Source organism: Ostrea edulis, chromosome 2 (assembly GCF_947568905.1).
Source record: "Ostrea edulis chromosome 2, xbOstEdul1.1, whole genome shotgun sequence".
Classification (NCBI taxonomy): Eukaryota; Metazoa; Mollusca; class Bivalvia; order Ostreida; family Ostreidae; genus Ostrea; species Ostrea edulis.
The window spans coordinates 22,746,038-22,752,331 of NC_079165.1; the positions used below are offsets into that span (position 1 = coordinate 22,746,038).

The 6,294-nt window shown below is 34.6% G+C and overlaps 1 long non-coding RNA gene across 1 annotated transcript; it reads left to right on the forward strand.

Annotated features, from left to right (window-relative positions):
• The first annotated feature begins 1,652 nt into the window (after window positions 1–1,652).
• Window positions 1,653–4,026, forward strand: LOC130052174 (uncharacterized). Its single transcript, XR_008800551.1, has 2 exons — window positions 1,653–2,000; window positions 3,474–4,026. It is a non-coding gene; the product is annotated as an uncharacterized LOC130052174 (long non-coding RNA).
• The last annotated feature ends 2,268 nt before the right edge of the window (window positions 4,027–6,294 follow it).

Genomic DNA, 6,294 nt, shown 5'->3' on the forward strand with positions numbered 1-6,294 from the left:
GTTTCTCCCTTTCCTGGACAAACTACAAACAAACAGACAAACAAACTACTGAAAACATACAATGTCTAATCATAAATTAGTTTCTTTAATTAGAATTACTATGTTCTCCATTTTTGATTTTGACTTCACGCGCCATCCTTCCTTCTATAATTAGGTTGAACGTAAAAATTCGTAATCCTGATGGAGAGCTCACCCCCGCATTCATTTATCACGGGTCCCAGAGATCACATCATAAATCAATGTTTAGTGCCAACAGACTAATAGCATAGATCTAATAACAAAATGTAAGAATGATTAGAGTCATTTTTTTTTTTTTGAATTTTGATTTTATCGTCTTCTGTAAACCACGACTAAAAAAACAACAACAAAAAAGCAGTGGGCAGGATATCATAATCAAAATGGAAACAAATTAAAATGTATTGTTCATCGATATTAGGAAAGACCATATGTCACAACGATAGTAAACATCTTTTCGTTAAGATGCTAACCATGAGAACAAATAGTGTTCACAAAATCTAATACAGAGAGAGAGAGAGAGAGAGAGAGAGAGAGAGAAAACTAATGCCAAGACAAGACAGAATTAGTAACAGATGTACAGGGTCACGATGTTTGTATGGTCACTCTATGGGCTTAGCAGAAAATCAACATCATACTCTTGAGGACAATTCTAATTGGACAAAAATAGGTCGAACTCAAAACTTGTTTGTCTCGAGGAATTGACGTATTACTCGAACACACGACAACATTCTGATGTAATATTCATGACTAGTAAACATTTCTCAGCATTATATTATTATTATATACAGTTTTACAATTAAATTTAAGGAAAATTCGCAAGTCAGTTGTATTGTAAAAATAATAACACAGTATTGTGTTAATCAAAATAGAATTTTGATTCGGCGTATTCGAGAATTCCTCTTCATGTGCTTAATTGCGTGAATAGCCACGTGCTGTTCAACACTGGTTTTAACTGGGAAGAATTATTCACATTCCAGCATGAAATTATGATTCGATAACATTTCTGTTTAAAAATACCATTTGTTTAACTGATGCTACACCACAATTAGCATGCATATTTTCTTCATATAAATTCATACGCCGTACGTAATTGGACATATCAAATGTATGACAAAAGTAAGTATCTATGAAAATAAGGCATTTGAATGGAATGAGTGAACGTTAGGTATCTAAAAATTAGAAATAAATTTTGGGCAAATGGAATGCATTCTTCAAAGTTACATCTAGGGAGAAATTATTCATCGTACACATATTTCTATGATAGGATGCCAGTCTTGTAAAATTCCTGAAACACCGCATTACCAGATCTGAACATTGTATAATGTTTTATAATAAATAAATATGTGGTTAGAGAAGTTGACTATATTCACTACTGTTGTATTACATTAACAGTCCACTAACACAAATATCAATCAAAGTACTGAAAGTACTGAGAAGGAGTAACGGCATTCTGAATGATCAGGGAGAAGTCTCGAGGAAATAGATATAGTTTATTTGTGATCCCAAGCTGTTTTAAAGATTGCGTTACTCTGTTAATGATTAATGAGGTTGTTTGGAAAAACTAGGTCAGATGCATTTAACCGAATAATGAATGGTAAGAAATCATTCATGCAAGTCTAAATTACACACATGTAAAAATAGCAATTACCGAGTAATGGTTCTGTTGTAAGAAAAAATATATGACGATCACCTATCCAGGAAATGTGGGTCAGATACAGCATCCGAATCATCAGTGGTTATGTGCAATTCCGCGAAAGATTAAGTCATGTAGGGTAAATAGTTTCTTGAAACTGGAACTCCTACAAAATTAACTACAAACATTTTTAACCTGCCAGATCACTGATCGATAAAATACGGATCAAAGGGAGACAGCTTCAGAATCCTGAATGTGAATTATATAGGGTAACAGTTTCTTGGAAACGATTGATCTAAACATCTTGAACCAGCTGTCAACAGATGCAGAAACAGTGTCGATGACTGGGGTAAGACTATGATGTAGCTTTATAACGTAGACTGGAGACATCTCTGATATAATTTAAAGTTCCCCCATAAATACCATCTTTTATTTACTACACTTTCATTCAATTCATTTTAATATCCTCATTCAATTACTTGTTACCAAAAGTTACCGAGATCCTCGATTGTGAATCACAAAGTGAAACGAATTAAAAATATGTGGCTGGTAAGTCAATAATATTAGGAGTTGCGCTCTTCGTATAACAAGTCTCCATCTTGAGGCAATATGTCCTGTACTCTGGTTACTGTATTAATCTGTATGTACTGTTATACTTAAGACACATGTGCTAAATACTGTTCTTTTTCCGCTTGGATAGTTATTACTATACTATGATCGAAATAATGATATCTTCGGATGACCTGACACTAAGTTGGAAGATTCGGATGACCTGACACTAAGTTGGAAGATTGATTAATTATGGGTTTACACCGGCAATATTTCAGCCATTTTACGAAAATTTATTTCCAATCATAACAGGTCTAAAACATCTAAATACGAATATCGATTGCTATATTGAGGTCTGCTATCACTATTCATAAATACATGGATATCTTTTTCCGAATAATTGGTACGGGAATCAGGTACTAATACATAATTGCATTTTACATTTGCATTATATGATAAAACGAAGATTATGACTGAAATTAGTTATATTATATTTCAAAGGTTCTTCACGGCAATGAAATTGATCTGATAGCTACAGCTGATGTCTATAGCATGGGTTTCATAATCCTCATTATGTAATAAAAGGAATATTAATGTCAAGAACTAAATATTGATATCTATTAGTAGGGTAGGGGATCTGAGTTTTACCCGAAACTTGACATTTTTCTTTATAGAATGAACAGAAACAGGGGTGTTTATTGGAAGTAGAAAAATAATGTCAAAGATTTCGATTTCGTCTTGGAAGACAGAATTTATAAAACGTAAAGTCAATTTCGCTATATTTACTTATTAAACGAAATACAAAGATGAAAATGTTTGAGATATTTTCTATTTAAACTAGAGTTCCTTGAACTTTGATATAAACATTGCGAGGTTTTCATTGATGAAATTTAGATGTAATAACATCAATAGATTTTCTATATTAAAATGAACTGCAGGGGATCTATATTGATGAAAAATTAGTCCTCACAATCCTTCCATTTAAAGGGAAAATACATGGATTACAAAAAGCAAAAACACTTCCCAAAATCAAGCAAATAGTACATTATCAATACTTGATTACCATAATGGGGGAGAAGAATGAGTCAAGCAAAATAAAAGGAAATGCTGATTTATTTCATTTCATAACATGATGGTAAAATACATAACAGAACATGGAATACATGGCAACTAGAATTACAATATGTTGGTAAATGGTATAAGAAATAATTTTTCCTAACAGATTTATCAAAACTCGTCATCATATACACTAATGCACACTCTTTGTCAGCAGGTGCCCGTCCTCAAACAGACCAAACGAGGACCTCTACTGATTGTTGGGAATGTGTAAACTGGTTATACCGTGTGTTGTTACAGATATTCGGCCGGGTTGTGACTGCGAGTGATCGGTCTTCAATGCTTCTATAACAGGACAGCGTCTACAGCCCTGATAATGGAGTTGGAGCAGAAATGCAAAGAATGACTAAACGCTGTTAGGGATAACATTAAAAACTGTAACAATGTAATTTGTTTAATATTAGGTTACCAAATTCTATAAAGTTAATAAAATTGAATCTTGGTAAAAGTAGAAAGCGCACGTCTAAATTTAAATTTTCAAGCTGCATCATGTACAGTTGATGCCTCATAGAAGAGTGTAATTTTCTCATTGGTGACATAAAATTACATATGGCAATAGATGCTTTATAATTTATCACCTATTGCTCCCCATGCTCCGAATAACTGCAATATAGCGGAACTATCGCCGGTGTGGCGTAAACAACACGCAATTATGTTATGATAGTAACTGATGAGTGATAAGTATTCCAAAAATATACATTTATCACATTTGTATTGGGTTTATTTTCTATTTAATACATGTCTGTACACTATGAAATACACATTTATGTGCAAAACGTCCCCCTGAAAGATATTTAAGAGTGCACTAATTCTGAGTTATGCATGAGAACTAGAAGATAACGAACAGTGATCAATATCATAACTCCCATAAGGAATACAAATTAGGGATTTGGGCAGACATGGTGCCCTGGATATACAGTAACTCATCAGGTGCCATGGGGCCTCCGTGGTCGAGTGGTTAGAGCATCGTGCTCAACATAACACGGCCTCTCACCTCTGGTGGGCGCGGGTTCGAATCCCGCTCGCGCCGGTAAGTGAGAAAGTTTCCCAGTTTATTTTCGGAAGGTCGGTGGTCTTTTCCCAGGTACATTGTATCTGGGTTCTCTCTTCCACCAACAAAAACTGGGTGCCACCAGATAACTGAAAATTTGTTGAGTGTGGTGGAAAACATCAATCAATCAATCAATCATCAGGTGCCTAGGATGAGTAAGCATCCCCTGTTGGCCGGTCACACCTGCCGTGAGCCCTATATCTTGATCAGGTAAAGGGAGTAATCAGAATCAGTGTGCCAAGAACAGCCTAACAATTGGTACGAAACATGTCAGACAGCATTTGGCAACCAATGATAGGTTGCATTGACAACCTAGATTTTTATAACGACCATAAAATTTGCGAAATACCAACTTTAAACGAACGAGACTGTTAAAACCCCTGCAACATCAACTTGTTTCTCAGTAGCCTTCCTCGATTTAAAAACTGATCATACACAGAACAAGGTCTTTCATTATAGAATCAGTTGAGATATATACACACCATATGTAGGTGAAAATGGAATATTGCTACAAAAATATGGGGAGTTGACGATGGAGAAGCTGAAATCATCCCGTTTGTCATAAAGTTGAGTTGTTTTGTTTGCCGTTAATATCTATTTTCAATGAAATATCTAAGTATGAAGCAGAAGTGGACGACTCTGGGGTGTCTTTTATTTCGAGATCATTGGGATATATCGAATTGAAAAATGAATGGAAATGACTATTGTTAATGGATAAAGCGTCGTCGATAAATCTAAATGTTGAGTTGAAACCCATAGCAAGAGATTGTTTCTTCTCACGTAGAAGCTTTTGAATAAATTCTGCCTCATAAGAATATAAAAACAGGACAGCTAACAAAGGAGCACAAGTCATACCCATTGGAAATCCAACAATACATTCTGATTTATACATACATGAGAAACTGAATATAACGCACATTCATCAGTGTCATAGATCCTATAAAGAATACAAAAGCGATAATAGAGCAAACACGAATCCCTGGACATATCGGTGGGATCAGGTGCCTAGGTCGAGTAAACACACCCGCCGTGAACCCTTTACATGTATCTTACTCAGGTAAACGGAATAATCCGCAGTTAAAATTAGTATATAAAGAACGGCCTTACTATTGATATGAAACAGTTAAACAGCATTCAATCTAATGACAGGTTGTATTGGCATATCAGATCATGATAACGACCGTAGAATTAGCTAAATACTGACTTTAGACGAGACTATTGAAACTACTGTAACATAAACTTATTTTCCAGTGACCTACCTGATTTTAAATTCATATACAGAACAGAACATACTCTTGAGCATCGAATCTGTCGAGACACAACAATACAATATACAGGTGATAATGGAATACTGATACATAATTACGGGAAGATAGCGATGGAAAACTAATCTTGGATGTCTTACAGTTGACCTATTAGTTTGTTGTTAACGTACACATGTATGTTCAATAAGATATCGAAATATGAAGCAGATATTAAAACCTGTGTGTTGTCTTTTACTTCGAGTTCACTGGGACATATCGAATTGGCATATGAACGAGAGTGAGTATTATTAATTGAAAATTATAATAGATAAATCGGATGTTCGTATATGTCGAGTTGAAGGAAACGAAAGATGTTTTCTTCTCATGTAGAAGCTTTTGAATGAATTCGTCTTCGTAAGAATCTACAAATCAAGTTAGCTGGTGTGGATGTAATCTGAGTTACGTATACATATGCTCTGTGTTATACACACATAATTATATTCTGTGTTACATGTATTGTAAGTAACAGTGTATACATACATGTCCAGTTACATATCTTCAGAGTTCTATACCTGTACATACATGTATCTTTACAATACTCCTGACGACATGGACGAATCTTTTTAATGGCCTTTAATTTCTCTTAATATGATTTCTTCTTAACACGTGACACATGAAAATTA